The sequence below is a fragment of the Amphiura filiformis genome, chromosome 17, assembly GCF_039555335.1.
Source record: "Amphiura filiformis chromosome 17, Afil_fr2py, whole genome shotgun sequence".
In the NCBI taxonomy this organism is placed as follows: Eukaryota; Metazoa; Echinodermata; class Ophiuroidea; order Amphilepidida; family Amphiuridae; genus Amphiura; species Amphiura filiformis.
The window spans coordinates 4267731-4286461 of record NC_092644.1 but is presented as its reverse complement, the minus strand read 5'-3'; the positions used below and the strand labels follow the sequence as shown (position 1 = coordinate 4286461).

The 18731-nt window shown below is 36.3% G+C and overlaps 1 long non-coding RNA gene across 1 annotated transcript; it reads left to right on the top strand.

The window, feature by feature from the left end:
- Positions 1 to 436: 436 nt before the first annotated feature.
- Positions 437 to 3300, top strand: LOC140138492 (uncharacterized). The gene is made up of 3 exons (XR_011857018.1): positions 437 to 610; positions 2367 to 2476; positions 3191 to 3300. It is a non-coding gene; the product is annotated as an uncharacterized lncRNA (long non-coding RNA).
- The last annotated feature ends 15431 nt before the right edge of the window (positions 3301 to 18731 follow it).

Here is an 18731-nt window from a genome sequence, read left to right as displayed (position 1 = left end):
TCTTTTCGACCGAAAAGAACGGGTAATCTTTAATAAAAAAAACCCCATCGATTTGGCATCGCCTTTCTAAACCAATACATACCCAAGTGTGTGCGTGTGTGTTCGGGTAGGGGTGGGTGGTTCTTTGTTTCAAATCAGGTTTTGCATTTTTGTCCGTAGACGTTGAATTTTCATTGAGTAAATTTACTGTTTTCTAAGAGCCCGAGAGAGTGTCAAACACTACTTTGCGGAGGTGAGTAAAAGATCAAGATAGCATTTGCGTTTTGGTTTGTTGGAGACAACCGAATACAGAAAGACACAAATGAATACAAATAAGCAATCATGACAAAATGCATGATACCAACAATAATATTATTACGTACTTATTTCCCCCGGCACTATCCAGTAAGTTTCCTCTTTTGAACTGGACAATGGACAGTACTAGTAGCTAGTGATGAGCAATTAATGTAATAATTATGCTACCAAACACCTGTTGCCTTTAATATCATAAGTGAATCTGTTTTATCACAGTTGGGACACTGATGGGTGTGAGATTGCTGATGTCAATGATTCTCACGTGACCTGCAAATGTGATCATATGACGACGTTTAGCGTATTAATGAGATACGAAGTGAGTATACTGTTAATGTGTTGGCGACACTACGATTAACCTCTATAAAGTGACAGTATGATCAACCTCTATGAAGTGACACTATTATTGTCCTCTGTGAAGTGACACTATGATTAACGTCTGTTAAGTTGACCGATTTGTGGTTTTTAACTACGTTAAGGCCTGAATGTACGATATTTTTTAATTTTAAGATTTTTCTTTTTTTTTCTTCCAAAATGATAAAATGCAATCATTATGAAAGTTTCCAATACATTTGGACGCGAAAAACATTGGAAATTTGGAAAGAAACAACATCATAAACCACTATTATTAGAACGGCGAGTGCGGCTTCAGAGTTAATCGCCTACGCAGCCAAAACTAAGGAATATCTCAGCAAAATTCAAATCGGGTAGCGATTCTAGAGCTTTGATGCCCATTCCTAGGAATAGCGCGATGAAACTCAAATCGGAGAACAGTTCTAGAGTTTTGAAGCACATTCATAAGAATGATCCCTACCAATGTATGCCACCTGACAGGAAATGATGTCCATTGGACGTTCCTATGTCGCCAATGTCGAACCTAGAAATGGTTTTCCTATGACTTTTTTCCTTGACTTGTAATCCAATGGGATTCTAAAATAATTTCAGCTTTCTTGCCAAAATTTGTAATTTACATACATTCAAAATGGCCACCGGATATCTTGAAAATTGAACTTTTGAACCACTTGCCCTAGAACGATGTATACTACCACTTATAAGAGGTTCTGGGGTGTGTAATTCAAGGTCAGGTGCTGGAAGTCACAAATCCAAGATGGCTGCAGGACGCCATCTTGAAAATTAAACATTTGGACCACTTGCCCTAGAAGTATGTATAATACTACTCTTAACGGGTTCTGGGGTGTGTAGAATACATTTCTGATATTATCTCTTCAATTATGCAAAGTACCAGAATTCTTCTAGGGCTCAATGGGATTACAAATCAACAAAAAGTGTCACAGGAAAGACTAGTTTCAAAAAATGACAAATGTACTTTATTCTGTCCACTGATAACCAACGACAATGACCGGTTGTGTGCTTCAAAACCATCCCCAAAACGGTTGTTGTGTTACCATTAAAATACTTTACTCCACGTCGGTGACCACTCATAGTCTCAGCGTTAAGGGGGTGAATGGTAAATATTCATGAACATACATATTAAAACTTAAATTTGATTTCACTTTAAGAAAGGAATGATGTTGGAATACCTATGGATTGGACAAACCCATGTGGTGATGGATTACTATGTTGCACAAAATAACGACTCGTCAAGACGGTTACTGAGCTACTCTGACAATATCTTCAACATGAAGAAGATTTATTATAGGGAAAATGCGAATTATGTGTGTTTAGTTGACGAAAGGTTTATCTGCCACGCGTAAAAGTACACTCTAGCCTCCAAAGTGTCATATCGTGTATAATTTGCGCTAGCATGAATTACCCCTGAACAAGGAACTTATGCATATTGTTCCAGTCTACCTACCCGTACGGAATTAAGGGAGTCGATCCTGGTGAAGATGGTTATTCTATATACACGATGTTAGACTGGTTAGAGGTCGGGGATTGCATAGAACAGCGTCCCTGAATTATGCCAAATGATTTATATGGTGTATTGCGTCCCAAAGTGTTATACCGGCTGCTGTAATGTGTAATAATCTTACGTATTACGCTTTATAATCCGTGCCATTTGTTTTTTCTCGTCATTTATCATTTTCATAATTGATTTATGAATTATTTTACAGGACCAATTTACCGGATCATACTCAAAAGCAGTGACAGTTTTGAATTACTGTGGTTATGTTCTGTCAGTGGCAGCTCTTTGTTTTGCACTACTTACGATGTTTTTCTTTAGGTAATTATTAATATAAATCCAATGATAGATAGAATCACAATGATCATAACTAACTTCTCACATGAACTATTGCTAAGGCATTAATTGATCAATACATCTTATAAAGACGTATGTAAAGTTATGGAAAATTACATGGCATACAATCAAATAAATTGCCTAATAGTTGTATTAGTAGGCAATTTATTCAATCATTTTGCCCTATGCAGTGCAAAGTTATGAACAAGTCTACCCTAGCCGTCGAGAAGGCTTGGAACTGTTTCTTATGAAGTTAAGGGTAGACGAGGTATTGTTGGTCGAAGCAACCTAAAAATCGATTTTCATTATCTAGATCAATATATTATTGAAAAATAACACCTTGATGTTTTGCCAAAGTTCATTCTACAAATCGTGTACTTTGCAATGAGTTATGTACTTTTTACAAAAGTGTTGTTGTTTCAGCCCTCTTTACAAAGTAACTCAAGAACCGCAGCACCTATAAAAGTATATTTGTGATATTTTAATTCTTCTACACGCTCGCTATGAATTGAGCAATGCAGTTTTTGCCAAAGCTCACTACCATTCGTAAGATGATGTGAACTACCAAATCACAACAGTTTAAAATATTTAATAACCTTAAACGATATGTTTCCATATGACATGTATCTTATGTGTCTACGGTCATTATCCCCTATTTTACATAGTAATAGCATTTAAACCGTTTTTAATTATTATTAGAAAGGAAACAGTGTTTCGATCAGAACGAATGATAATTCATATTCAGCTGATGATAGCTATGTTAATGGCAATAGTACTGCTGACTCTCAGTGACTCCGCTAAAAATAACGCCGTAAGTTTAAAACGCCTTTCCAAAACAAGTAAACATATTCGTCCTCTTTTATTTATGCTAATTGCCCTCATATGTTTTTTTTTTTCCTTTTTCTCTCGGATGCACCTTTCCTTTTTTGCCTTCCTCTTCCTAGTAAGTAGATAGGTTATTCATGACGGGATTCCATAACAACTGATTTTATTCGGGTGTGCCGTCGGATATCACATTACCGGTGCGGCCGGTCATTGTGTGAAAACTACAGTACTGGTGCAGCCATTCACTGCAGCCAGTCACTGTGTGAAAATGGTTAAGCTTTTGTCAGACGTGGCTCTGACAGTTTTTCCTCTTCCTATTTTATTTTTCTTGTTAATGATATCCACATGTTCTTCAATACCTGTTCTGTCTTTTCCTTTCATCCTACATAGTATTGCAATATTAAATGAAAAATAAGTCATTTAATGATTGAATTAACATGATAGAACATAACTCTGCCAAATCATTTGCGACTTTTAATCATTAAAACTTTGGTGCAGGAGGTCCCGGGTTCAAAACCAATGAAAATCTAATTCCGCTCTTCCCGTGATTCAACCGGTATTGGTGACCCATGATAAAAGGCATTGTTACTGCCGGTTAAGATCTGGTTTATAACACCATTGTTGGCTACACTTGCTTGTCGTGTAACAATCCCCTGACCAGCTATCTATGACGACCCCTTCACCAGGTCGCTTGTGTCTGGCCGAAGTTTATGCCAGCGCTACCTCTATCCTACATTCCAGTTGTTAATATCAGCTGTAGATATGCTTGACACAAAATCACTATTATGCGGTTTTTTTAAAATCCCAGTTCATGTATGTTATATGTTTTTTTGTCTATTAATATAATTTGGTAAACTTTTGTAAAAGCACCGACTGGTGTTAATTAGGTAGTTTTTGACTCAATATTTACCTGGCAATAATGAGTACAAGAGATAAGTTAAATTGAAGGAGTTGAAACGGTCGAAATGTTTCACATTGTAAGCTACCACCAATTTGTTTTATTTTCAGAAAATATGCAAGACGGTAGCTGCTTTTCTACAATGTCTGTTTATGTCAGTCTTCTGTTGGATGTTTGTGGAAGGAGTACACCTCTTTCGCATGATTGCCCTAGTGTGGGGGATGGAGAGAAATATGAAGATTGTTTATTTTGTCATCGGTTGGGGTAAGAAATAAAACATGTTCTTAATGAGCGTTCATAAATACTTTAGCGGCGGCGGTGGTGGTGGGGAAGGGGGTTGACGGAGAAGCTGCAAATTATCCGTCATAAATATCGCAGGAACCTTACGCAAGAATAAATAAGAGAATCAGCAATATTTGACCCCGCCACTATATTAATGTTTTGTAGCCTTATTGATATGCTTACTATTAATTTTTTGTCTAACATCAGTCGCGCGCAGGGGGTAAGTTGTCAGTGGCAAAGAAAAAAAAGCGCGAACACTTTACATTTTAGGCCAAAGGTAAGGTGACATTACATGGCCAATTTGAAATTGTTACAATATTTCCAGCCCACAACGAATATGTTGGTACAGGACCAAGAAGATGAGTCAAAGGTTATTTCTGATATATCGCTGCCCAGTACACTAGTTGTCCATCACGGTAACAAAGTTATTACCATGCGGGTAAAATTTCCAAGGGAAGTAAAATCGTTCTGATGACCGGCTTCCAACTGGGACAGATTCTGTAAAGCTGATAACTACAATTTTAGTTAACAGTAGACTTCGGTTATATATATATTAAATGCGCTTTTATAAATGCGCACGTGACCAGATGGGCAGCGCCATATTTGCATTACATCACTGTCAATCACTGAAATGGTGACCATTGAGGGAGTGGCTACAGCTGTGACCTTATTTCGTGGCTAGCACTGGCACGGAACATTGGCTGGAGGTTCGATGCTATAAATTTGCAAGGATAAATCATGGATTATTTATTTATTTATTTATTTATTTATTTATTTATTTATTTATTTATTTATTTATTTATTTATTTATTTATTTATTTATTATTACTTTTACTTTACTTATAATTTTATAAATATTATTGGTTCCCCCTTTCGGCTAGGTCCTTTTAAACTCATAAATTAATTGTTTTTTTGCTAAGTTTCCCATCCCGTGTAAAGTAAAACTTTATAAGCCGTTAGAACCAAACTAAACAAAATTGATTATACAATTACAATATATAATACCATGACAATAATGTGTATGACGATCTAAGTATCCGATTAAACCATCGATTACATACGTGGTTGTACGTCAAATTGTCATATAACGTATGAGCGTGATGTATAGTATAGCCTACATCTTCCAGCCGGGATGATTAGATCATGTACATTCATCTGCGTGTTTATACTCCAAATTGTACGTCAAAGGGTGTACAGATTACCGATTTAGCATGGGGACACAAAAATGTGCTTAAAAACACATTTTGAATTTGTTTTTTTGTCAATTTTGATACTTAATTGAATGTGAGCGAGCGAATGAGTAAGTTAGGGTTGAGGAGGTCAGGCGGGGACATCTAGCCTATTTAGTTCAAGAGGGTCATTATTCCGAAAAGTTATATAGTTTCGTCAATTTACGATACAATTAGAGTTAAAATTAGGGTCAGGGTTATGTTCAGTGGCGGCACTACGGGGAGGGGGAGGGGAAATACTTATCTTGACTCCCAAATAAATAAGTCCATGACCCATTCCTTCCGAAGAAAATGACAGCCCCCTAAGTTCCCTATTATCGCGTGCAAATATTATCAAATAACATCATCGGCAGCTACTCAGTTCTGACCTTAATGCCAGTAAGAATCACATTTCGTCATCAATATGACCAATTGCCACGCCCATTTAGCACGGAAATAATGAAATACAAGTTTTGAATCAGCTATATCTAGCTTTTCCGTCATTAATTTTTTTTGTCCGTAATGGAAAATCCAAATAAAGAGTTTATGTTTCGGGTCAAATTATTTTGCCCTTTGCAATCAATGCCACTATTTTGCAAAAGCAATTTTCCTTGTAACCTGACATTTTCGCCTATACTTTTGCGTGGGGAATTTGTGTACATCCGGGTATCTTGCAGCTTATATTGCTTTTAAGTGAGAGAACCGGAACATTTTCAAAAATGTCCTCAGTGTGTCGATGTGTTGAGGTAGTAGGGCATAAGGTCCTATTTTTCTACGTTTTCCAAAGACTTACGTTGCGAGGATGCGTGTCTTGTTAAATGTGAGGTCCTCGGTGTGGTGGTGTGGTTTATGTTGGAATCCTCGCAATAGCAATGCTTCGCAACCAACCCAGCTGCCAGAATATTGTAAGAAATTGTAAGAAAAATATTTTATCATCACGTAACAAAAATATTAACTGTGCAATTATAGGAATTCCCGTCTTGACAACGACCGTGTCTGTTGCTGTTGGCCACAATTACTATGGATATCGTCAACAGTGAGTAAACATTGCAATATAATTCATCTTCAATATCATCATCATCATCATCATCATCATCATCATCATCATCACAGTCGTCTTTGTCAGTCAGCATCATCGTCGTAATCATCGCTTAAAAATGAATACAACATTGTATTGTATTCAACGTAAATTTGTTATTTAAATTAAATGTGTATTCAAAGTAAGCCCATGTTATTAAAGTAATCGTGGCAAAATAACCAAACTAAATAATATTTGATTCTTCCGGATTATATAGATGTTGGTTGTCCACGGAGCGTGGATTAATTTGGGCATTTCTTGGTCCCGTCTTGTTCATAATAATGGTAAATATCCACTTAGAAACAATATGCAAGTAATACATTTTTTTAATCAGCAAATTCGTTCATAATAATAAGAAAGCAAAATATGTAACCTCTTATGTAACATTTTATATACAAAGCAGGGATGTTATGATGTTGTCAAAGGTTTTTGCTAGTAAAACTAGTAACATTTCTAACATTTAAATAACATTACGTTGCAATGATTCTAAATTTCTAATTTAAACATTTGCTGGCTACCTTGGTCAAGGATTCGACAAGCAGCCCAGCAAACACAAAACGTTTTCAAAACGTTTTTAACAGGTTGTATTTTGGATATTTGGTTTTATATAACATTAAATGTCGGGTTATATATAAAGGTCAAGAAAATGTTATTGTAAAATACTTTCTGCAAACATTATTTCCCAAATATTTTGTCAACACTTAAATAACATTATGTTATTATATTTCAAAGTTATCACAAAACGTTTTTAAATGTTATGAAAACGTTATATACCATTTATATTATCCGACATTTAAACGTTTTCTGGCAATCTTTTCTAGCCTTTTGTGAATGATGTCGAAAATGTTTTGTGTTTGCTAGGAGTTTCACCAAAACTAGACCTTCGATGTGTTCAGCCTTTTCAAATAGCTACTCCTACAACCTTGATTTATTCAAGCATTATTTTTATAATTTAGCAGAGCATATATTACAGGCACTCATTCTGCCTGTCCCGGAGCAAACTACCCGTCATTAATTACAGAAAGACGGGTGGCTAGCTTAGTCACCGGCGGATTATTATTTATAACACATTATTTGTCGAGAATATAAAACATCTCAATTAATATTTCTTCGCCAATCTATTGTTTTATTTTAGACCAACCTCGTGGTTCTCGTTATTGTCATTGTAAAAACGATTAAAGCTGCCTCTACAACTCCTAACCATGAGAATCTGGCCTTAGTCAAGTAAGTAGAAATTATACAAACCTGAATTTGGAGTAAACAAACCAACTGCTTTAACAGCTACTACACCAAGACTTTACAATATTTGGAACGTTGATTTTAGTATTTGTTTATGGGCGCTCATTAAACACAAATTATAATTTCCATTTTTTATTCGCTTTTGAATAATTGATTATTAACGAGTTGCCTTAACTATGAAGGGCACGGGAACTGTATGGGGTTCTAGTTTGGGTTTATATTTTGTAATAATACAACATTAATACTTTAACATCACTTATATTATTTAAGTGAACGTACAGACACCAATAGCCCATCTGTCACTTGTATTATCGTTACTTGGGCATTAAAGTTGACCTTTGAGATGTATTTTTCAGAGTTGGTTTACGAGGTGTGCTGATGCTGCTGCCAATGCTTGGGATTGGTTGGATTGTCGGCTTGGCTGGAAATTACAACATATATTTGACATATATGTTTGACATTCTGAGCAGTTTGCAGGTATGCAACAAACAAAAACACATCTATACGTGTAGCGGTTAGCGTATTATACGGACCTATGTGCTTTTAGAGTATTATGCCTAGAACTACGAAAGGAGAGGGGAGACCCCACGAAGTTTTTTATCCGTCACAAAAAACGCGTGCGCTTACGCCCAATCGAACTAAGCTAATCGTAGATCCATTCTTTGCATTCATTTTAGTTATATTATTTTAATTTTTACCCAAACGCCTTACCCGGGGGTAGGACCGGTCGTCAAATATGACCATGGGCGGGGGGATGGGGGAGGCCACCATTGGTTTTTAAAGTAAAATCAATATTTTTTATTTCGCTCTTATTCGCAATTATTCCAAGAACTACTGACTTTTTACTTGTTAGTTGAAATAGCCATTTTCTTTCATATTTAGGAGAAAATTTGATGAGCAGGTTTCTACAACAACTGCATTTATGATTTTCATTTTACTCCTGAGTATTTCAAGACATACCGACCTTTAGTTGTCATATCCTTTCATATTTCGTTGAAAATCGTAGAAATTTCGTAGAATTTTTAGCCAAAATCATTTTTTGCTTAAACCGTTGTACATGCCAAAATATACCAATTTTGCTAGGGCTTGCTCAGGTTATGATGTCAACGCGACATTATGAGGGAAACATTGTACTTATTTTGGTATTACTGCATAACAATGTTTGGTACCAGATATAACAGTATATAATACAGAAAATGAAGAGGTCGCAACAATCAAGGACAAGACACACACAATGAAAGAACAATTTAAAAAATGATCAAAGATAATACTCACATCGTCAATAAAATTAATATTATTATACTTTCTCTGAATTATTTTCAGGGTGTCTACCTTGTAATGGTGATATGTGTGGTGAATTCAGAGGTAATCTAATTTTATGATTCAGATCGTTTTTTGATATTATGAAATAAGTGAGGTTTATTGGTTGCTTGAATTTAATGGTTTTTTTTTTATCTTTCGACCATTTGAGCCACAGACAAAAACATGTAATCCGTAAACACCTAAATAACTGAATAATATGCAGATTCGATAAAGTAGAAACAAAAAGGTCTTTTCAAAATAAGTCAACTCGCAAACCCCTTACGCATATTGTCAAACAATTATGAGACCACATTAGGTATACGCGTTTCTTGTTTATAATACCTTTGCACAATTTACAGATTGTCGCTGACCACGGCTACACCAAAGTGTCACACCGTAAACTATTTAAAAACATACAAAATCGTGCACTTACAATAAGCATGTGCATCTTTGGGAAGCAGACTAGCGAAACAACCAGTTGAGCTAGCCTAAAACATACGATGACAATATCTTGATGTAAAAACACAACAAATGTCTAAATGTCTAAATAACCAGGCCCCTATATATCTCACTAATCCTGTCCAGCTACTTCATAATGCTGCTTCTGGCGGATACAGACACATACTTTAACTTAGTTCTTCGATCCTAGATCTAAAAAACGAGTCGGAGTTAGTTCCTTTATTGTTATTGCACCCCGACATTGGAATAATCTGCCCGGTGGCTGTATGTATTCAAAAAACGCCTGAAAACACAAATTCAACAAACTCAAAGGATTTCAAAATAAACATCGTAACTTTCCCCCTGTACAGAGAGCAAATAATATTTTTCTAGTATATTGATACGTTTTCGCTTTTTTTTCACTTTAGGTTCGCAACAGCATTCTAAAGCAGTGGCGACGCCTGCTAACGAACGAAGTAACAGATATACAGCGGGTAGGTATAATTGGTCCCAGAACAAATCATTTTTACCCCGGTGGGTTCAGTTTGTATTTAAAGGTAGGACGTATGACCGTTCCAGGATTTGAAAATGACCCCTATTTCACGGGGAATCGAGGACATTTGCAGCAATTTTACCCCCTATTTTGCGCGAAATCAAGGAAAATTTGCCCCCATTTCACCCCCTTATCACGAGGAATCGAGGACATTTTTTCGAAATAAATACCCCTATTTTTACCATTTAAGAACGCTTTTGAATTTTTACCCCTATTTCACAGGGAAATGAGGACAATAACGAAAACTGTAGCGGCAAAACACGGACGAAAGTACTAGATATACACCCTATTTTTCATTTCAAGGACAATTTTGCTCCAAAACACCCCTAATTTGGACAATCGCGAACAATTTTGTCCTCGAAAATTCCGCAGACATTTCTTGAAAAGTACCCCTAATTGGAACCATCATGCGTACACATTGTCAGTGAAGACTGAACCCACCGGGATTTTTACATCTCACCTGGTAAAATGGTGCGCTAAAGCTTAGGTTCTTGTTGTTTGTTCTCTCGTAAATGAAGTTAAAAAAGGTGTAACTGTTACTCAAAGATGAATTTGAAGATTTTTTGTTTATTAAACAATTTTTTGTTGTTGAAATGTTGCGACTGATCCATTTTATTAACTAGTTGTATGGTGTAAAATACGCAATAATTGCATGCAAATGAATTACATTGAACTGGATTAATTTTGAATTGAATGTTTATCTGTTGGTGGTGGTGACCTTTTAAACAGCTCTTTTATATTCAAATATTTGGCAAAATAGTGTGATAGTTTACGACAAAGGAGATGAAAAGACGTTTCAGTTTATGAGTCAGTTTTATAAAATATTCAGTTGATCAAAAGGTATATGGGTGTTAAGTGTGTGGTGGGTGGGTGTGTGTGTGTGTGGGGGGGGGGTGTGTGTGGGGGGGTGTGGGGGTGTAGATATGTAATTACATTTCTTATTTCTGAATTGATTGATATCTTTTTAATATATTCTGCAGACAATGGCCAGTGAAATGTCGCGAGCAAACAACAACGAAGGAGCAAGAACGGGTAATGGTGACCCCGAACAAGGATCGACCAGTTTTTCTGGTACCGCTAACAATAGACTGGTGAACGTTACAAATGCCACTAATGACAGTGCTCATGACGCAAGTACCGCGACTAATAACGACAATAAGGCTACTAATGTCACCAATAACGATGCCCATGGAGCCACTGAGGCGACTAATAGTAACACTAAAGATAACACTAATATCGATACTGAAGACGCCAATCGCATGACTAATAATGACAATAATGCTAATAATGTCACCAATAACGATGCCGATGGCGCCACTGAGGCGATTCATAGTAACACTAAAGATAACACTAATATCAATACTGAAGACGCCAATCGCACGACTAATAATGACAATAATGCTACTAATGTCACCAACAACGATGCCGATGGAGCCACTGAAGCGACTAATAGTAACACTTAAGACAACATTATCGATACTGAAGACGCCAATCGCACGACTAATACTGACAATACTGCTATTGATGTCATCAATAACGAAGCCGATGGCGCCACTGAAGCGACTAATAGTAACACTTAAGATAACAATTTCGATACTGAAGACGCCAACCGCACGACTAATACTGACAATAATGCTATTGATGTCATCAATAACGAAGCCGATGGCGCCACTGAAGCGACTAATAGTAATAGTAGCACGTAAGATTACATTATCGATACTGAAGACGCCAATCGCACGACTAATACTGAAATTGATACTATTGATGTCACCAATAACGAAGCCGATGGCGCCACTGTATCGACAAATATTAAGACCAAAGATAACACTAATATCCACTCTGAAGGTCCAACTTGCACGACTAATTATGACAATATTGCTGCTATTGACATCAATAATGATGTCTATGGCGAATAAGTTGACTAAGATTAACAATACCGCCAATAAATATGCCGATGACGCCATTAGCTCGACTAGTAATGACATTCACGCTATCAGCAATAATGAAACTGATGGCAAAAAAAAAGAAGCTGTAAAATTCTGCTGATATTATTAATAATAATAATAATAACATACAAACATATTTTAATTTATATCCTTCATTAATAGATTCTTGTTCATTGATTGGTTAAAAGTGTGTCACGTGATCAAAAATAAACACACTATTCTGGAAAGAAGTGGAAAAAGTACTATTTACGTCCGTAAATAGTACCTCCAAGCCGTAAATAGTACTTCTGGATATTTACTATTAACGGATAGCAGCATACCCACGTCGCAGTCCATCAAGCATAAAAATAACTTTGACCATCGACATTGACTATGAGAATATTTTTTTCACTGCCGTAAAACGACAACACAAACATGGCGGAATATTAAATGAAGCTGGAGTGGCTGCTGCTGCTGAAGAAGATTCACGATTTCAGCTGTTTAATTTGAACTTTTTTACCAGTTCTAGCGCAGGAACATTTAGTAAATTCAGACCAACACAGAGTCAGATTCAGAGCGACACTGACATGGTAAGCTTAAAACAAACACTGACAGTGCGAGACCAGTCTCGGACCGCCTAGGCCATGCATGCATGAAGGTAGCCGGCCTAGTTATACCGTGCGTATGGAGGCCTATCCCGATTGCACGATGATCGACCTTCGAGTTTACACATGTAAATCTTTTTACATGTTAATCTATGAATGAAGGCACAGTGGAATGAAGATACAACTTGAACAAATAAACACTGACAATGAGTAAGCTTAAAAACCACCGTAACACATGAACATGACAGTGCCGCCAAAACCGGCCTACCGTGCATAGGCCCTACCTAGGCCTATCTTGAAGCGAAGCATGGTGGAGTTTTCATATAATCTTTTAACAATCAATGAACAAAAAATCTATGAATGAAGGATATAAAACGAATATATACTGCCTTCATTCGAGGTTCTGGTTAAAACTATGGTCCCTCGTTGAGATCAATAGTACTATTGATCTCACCTCGGGCCCATAGTTTTAACCAGAACCTCTCATATCAGTATATATTTGTATATTTTGTAGCGCTATTGGCCTAGATTCAGAGCCCCGCTATATATAGTGGTTATTAGAATAAGTTCAATTACTCAAAGAATCGGTAGCTATAGACATGGCCAACAGGCATCCTCATGTTTGTATTTGTATATCCAAACAGCACCATGATGGAATTGGACAGTCAGGGAGAACATTGTACTCTGTTTGAAACCGACAGACGACTGACGACTTAATATCCCCTGCGAATATGTTAATATACACAATGTACAGCAAATCTCCATCACCTGGGATTGAACCCGCGACCTCATGCACCAACGGCAATACCCTAACCATTGGGTCACGCTCTTTCCACCGGTGATGCCAATTACGTATTTTACAACACAATTATAACACCCATAACGACATTGTCGCTGCCAATATTGCAACTAATAACGACAACTATGCTGCTGACATGACAGCACAACAAACGCTACTGATAACACCAATAACTAATAACAATGCGGATGGTGCAGATAATGTGACAAATATTGGTAATATTGGTGCGGATGACACAAATAACAATAATGATACTGACTCAAGTAATAACACCGACAACGATGCTAATAACACAAATAACGCTACTATTAATCACAAGAACAATACTGATGACGTTAATAATGACGCTGGTGACACACAGAACGCTGCTAAGAATAACGAAGCCATTCCACTTCAATGTCAAATGCAAAAACTCATTTTAAAAGTGGGTCCCAATATTAGAACCTCATAAACGCCAAAGGTTTTGACATTGGGGCTCACTTTGTACAGTATGATGTTTTGTCATTGGGGCTCACTTTGTACATTATGAAGTTTTGTTATTGGGTCTCACTTTGAACATTATGAGGTTTTTTTATCACGGGGCTCACTTTTTACATTATGAGGTTTTGTCATTGGGGCTCACTTTGTACATTATGAGGTTTTTTAATTGGGGCTCACTTTGAACATTGTGAGGTTTAATCATGGGGCTCACTTTGTACATTATGAGGTTTTACAATTAGGGCTCACTTTGTACATTATGAGGTTTTATCATGGGGCTCACTTTGAACATTATGAGGTTTTGTAATTGGGGCTTATTTTGTACATTATTAGGTTTTGTCCTTGGGGCTCACCTTTTACATTATGAGGTTTTGTAATTGGGGCTCACTTTGTACATTACGAGGTGTTGTCATGGGGCTCATTTTGTACATTATGAGGTTTTGTATTTTAACTTTGTACTTACATTTGATATGAGGAATGTAAATAGTGAACTGAAGTTTTATTGTATGACCTTTGCATTTATATTTGTCATGGCAATAGCGATTTTTAGAACACTAATTGTTGTCAAATATTTATTGCTATGAATTGTTGTAGTTTTTGTTAATGTTTTAATTCATTGAATACCGTATGTACATCTTTGAAAACCATTCACATGTTGACATTCTTAATTTACGAATTTTGTAGACAAAAACAAGGAAATTTAGAACTCGTTCTAGAACTTTTTAAAAGTTGTACCCGTGACTTCAACATCAAAAGTTATGTTCAAAAAAAGATTGAAAAAAGGTAATAAAAAACTGTGACATAGTCTGCTGTGACAACAGAAACACTCAATTGCTGTACATATTAGGCCAGACGGGCTTACAGGCAGAGCCACCTTTGTCCAAAATTACATGTTACCCATTTCGGCAACAAATGGACAGTTAATTACGCCCCCTCCCCTAATAAATGTAAGTGACTTTGGGGTCCAAGTCTAACTAATTGTAAGTGACCATGCACATACGCCAGAGGCTATGAGGTTTATACCGCCCAGTGATAAGTGGTAATATGATGAATGTAAATAGTGAGTTGAAGTTTTATTGTATGACCTTTGCATTTATACTTGTCACGCCAATAGCAATTGCAGACGACAATCAAAATGTTCAAAAGGCACCAAAAACATTTTTAGAACACTAATTGCTGTCAAATATTTATTGCTCTGAATTGTCGTATTTTTTGTTAATGTATTAATTCATTGAATACCGTATGTGCATTTGTGATGTGCACTGTGAAAACCATCGCACGGTGACATTGTTAATTTACGAGCTTTGTAAACAAAATTTGGAAATGTAAAACTCTTTTTAGAAATTTTTTCATGTTGTACCTGTGACTTCATCATCAAAAGTTATGTGCAAAAAAGGATTGAATGCGACACATATCACATCACATTTTATAAGGCAATCATTACTAATCCAAATAGTCCAATTTAAATTGTATTGATATACTAGTAATGATCGTTTAGTGGCACTTTATTTACTTAATTATATGCATCTTACACACCTTCAAAGTGCAATAATCTGTTGTGACAACGTTTAAAAACGCTCAATTGCTGTACATATTGGGCCAGATGGGCCTAAAACCAGAACCACCTATGTCGAACATTACATGTTACATATTTCGGCAACACATGGGCAGTTAATTATGCCCCAAAAAAAGTGTAAGTGACTTTAGGGTCTAAGTCTAACTAAACGTAAATGACCATACACATATCCCACAGTCACTTGCATTTATTAGGGGGGGGGGTAATTAACTGCCCATTTGTTGCTGAAATGAGTAACATGCAATTTTGGACATAGGTGGTTCTGGCTGTAAGCCCTTCACATGTTTTGTTGTTTTGTGTTAATTGTAAATATTTGAGAAGAAGGAAGAAAAAAAAATGAAGAAATACGTATAAGTAGTCAAGTAGATTTAGTCACTTACACGTTACAATGGTCCATTGAACAACCGTTCTTATATCAATCTAATCCAAGTTATTGATAACAGTTTTATATAAAAAGTATATGCTAAAAAGCTACAGTGAACTATAGCCCATAAGGAGTGACACAGGTCAAGAACTTATATATGCACCTAGGCACTATACAAGACAACCACATGGGCCAATCAGTGGTTCACAGCAGCTTAGAGACAACAAGAGTGAAGGGGTACAGTAAAGCATCAGACACAAGAAATAACATGCTAATGCACTCTGCCTCTCACTGATACACACTCAAGCGGTGTGCTGTTGCGCGCACTATACGTGACCTAAAGGGCAATCATCCTGAAAGATGGCAGACGATACTTCTCGGTCGAAGGTGGGGTGGTCAGTGCTTTAGGTTACACCCCTCACTACCCAGGTGCTTGACATGGAATACACAATGTTACCTAATAACTGCATTTCCCACTTTAATACCGAGTCGCCTATTAACAAAGTCAAGCTCAGGTATAAATCCCTACTAAAGGTTAATGAAATACAATTTAAACGTAAACTTTTAATATTTATTAGTTTGTAGTGTATGAGAAATGTTTAGTGAGCTAAAGTTTTATCTATGTGACTTTTAATGACAGTGTAAAAAAATCAGCCAAACAGTAACAAGTCTGGAGGGCAGGCCGCTCATAAAATTAACTTGTATTTTATGTGGAACTTTCGTTTTGATGTGCATGTCGACGATCTGACAGTGTCTTGGCGTTTAGTTATCAGTGGACAAGATTGCCATGCCAAAGTGGGCAAAATTGCAAAATCGAAGAGCTGACCTGCTATTAAAATGATGGTTTGGAAAATACGCGGGGAAATAACACGTGCGAAGACGAATTAGCCAGTCTCGTACGTGCGAAGAAGTAGCAAGTCTCGTACGTGCGAAGACGAAGTAGCCAGTCTCATACGTGCGAAGACGAAGTAGCTAGTCTATTACGTGAGGGCGGGCTCTATTCTACACATTGCTTTTGATATATTTGATGTATTTGATGTTTGTTTATATCTGGGTTTTTTTTTAACAATTATTATGTACATTGTATTTTAAGACACAGCGTTCTTGTAATAGCAGGTTTTATCTACATAGTATTACCATGTATAAACATTCTTGTAAGATCTATCATATGTGCCCATCCACCACAAACTGGTCGTAAAGTCGGCATTTTCCCTTTTGAGATACAATCAAAAACAGTATATGGATTTCTATGTAAAGTATATTAGGAATTTGACCTCTGATGGACCATAACGTCACTTCCAGATGTCCGGTGAAGCTGGTTGAGGTGTCATTTTACAGCAAAAAGCGAATTCTTTCAAAATCTGCAATCAACAGAAAATGACTTAGAGCCGACTTTACTACCACTTCGTGGTGGATGGTCACATATAGCCTATAGACACAGTGCTCCTGTAATAGCAGGTTTTATCTCCATGGTAGAACCTTATATAAGTATTGTTTTAATAAATAGATAACTAAAGAATAAATGATAAAGATGAATAAATAAATAAATAAATAATATAGTCAATTGGGACCATTGGATGTGTTTAAACATTGCATTGCTAATAAGCATGTAAAATAATTGTGTAGCTGAAAGAAAAAAGAAGGCATGAATGAATACGACAAACAGAAAGAAAGAAAGAAAGAAAGAAAGAAAGAAAGAAAGAAAGAAAGAAAGAAAGAAAGAAAGAAAGAAAGAAAGAAAGAAAGAAAGAAAGAAAGAAAGAAAGAAAGAAAGAAAGAAAGAAAGAAAGAAAAATATTATGAAATAAAGGCAAAATGAACTTCACCAAATGAAATAATGTAACAAAGGTATATAGATGTATATTATTGGCAGAGGTAAAATAATAATTATTGTAATGTGGACACAAATGTATTATAAATGTCACAGTGAAATGGTTTTAGGATATTATCAGATGATGTGAGGTTCCTTAAGAGCAAACTAAATTTTAAACAACAATTATTGTTTTTGTCAATTTAATATATTCTGCTGATCTGCTGATATTCTGCCTTATTCTATAAAGGTTACACTTGAGGCGGGTGGGGTAGCAGGAGTCGTATTTGTCCAGTTTAGCAAATTAACTATTATGCTGTAGCGTAATGAATAATAATACGTTGATTTTATGAAAAATTAGTAAAAAACAAAACAAAAAAAACAACAACAACAAAAAAAAAAAAAAAACACAAACAAACAATAATTGATCTATATTTCCATTTAGAACCCATATACCACTATTTGAATATTTCGCTTTTTTGGCCTCAATTTTTGAGTGCAAACGTTACTAGGTCATGCTCCTCTATCATTCGCCTTGAATGATCCAAATGTAAAAAAAAGCATTATCTTAATTTACCCGTGTGCAAGGCGATACAGGTGTAGATACCGTAAATATTCACCTAACGGCGCACTTGAGTTCCCTTGCCTTGGGGTAAATTTCATGTGCAAATAGAGAGCACCCCTCTAAAATCCCAACAACAATTAAGGTTCGGTGCCCTTATGTGCTGGTGGGAATTTTACGGGAGGGCACTTTTAGGTTGTGCCTAAAAATGGACTCCCTTGACATAAGTAGAATTTTAGGTTAAAATTCTACTTGTCAAGGGAGGCCATAACAGGCTATCGCATGAAGCAAAAAGGGGC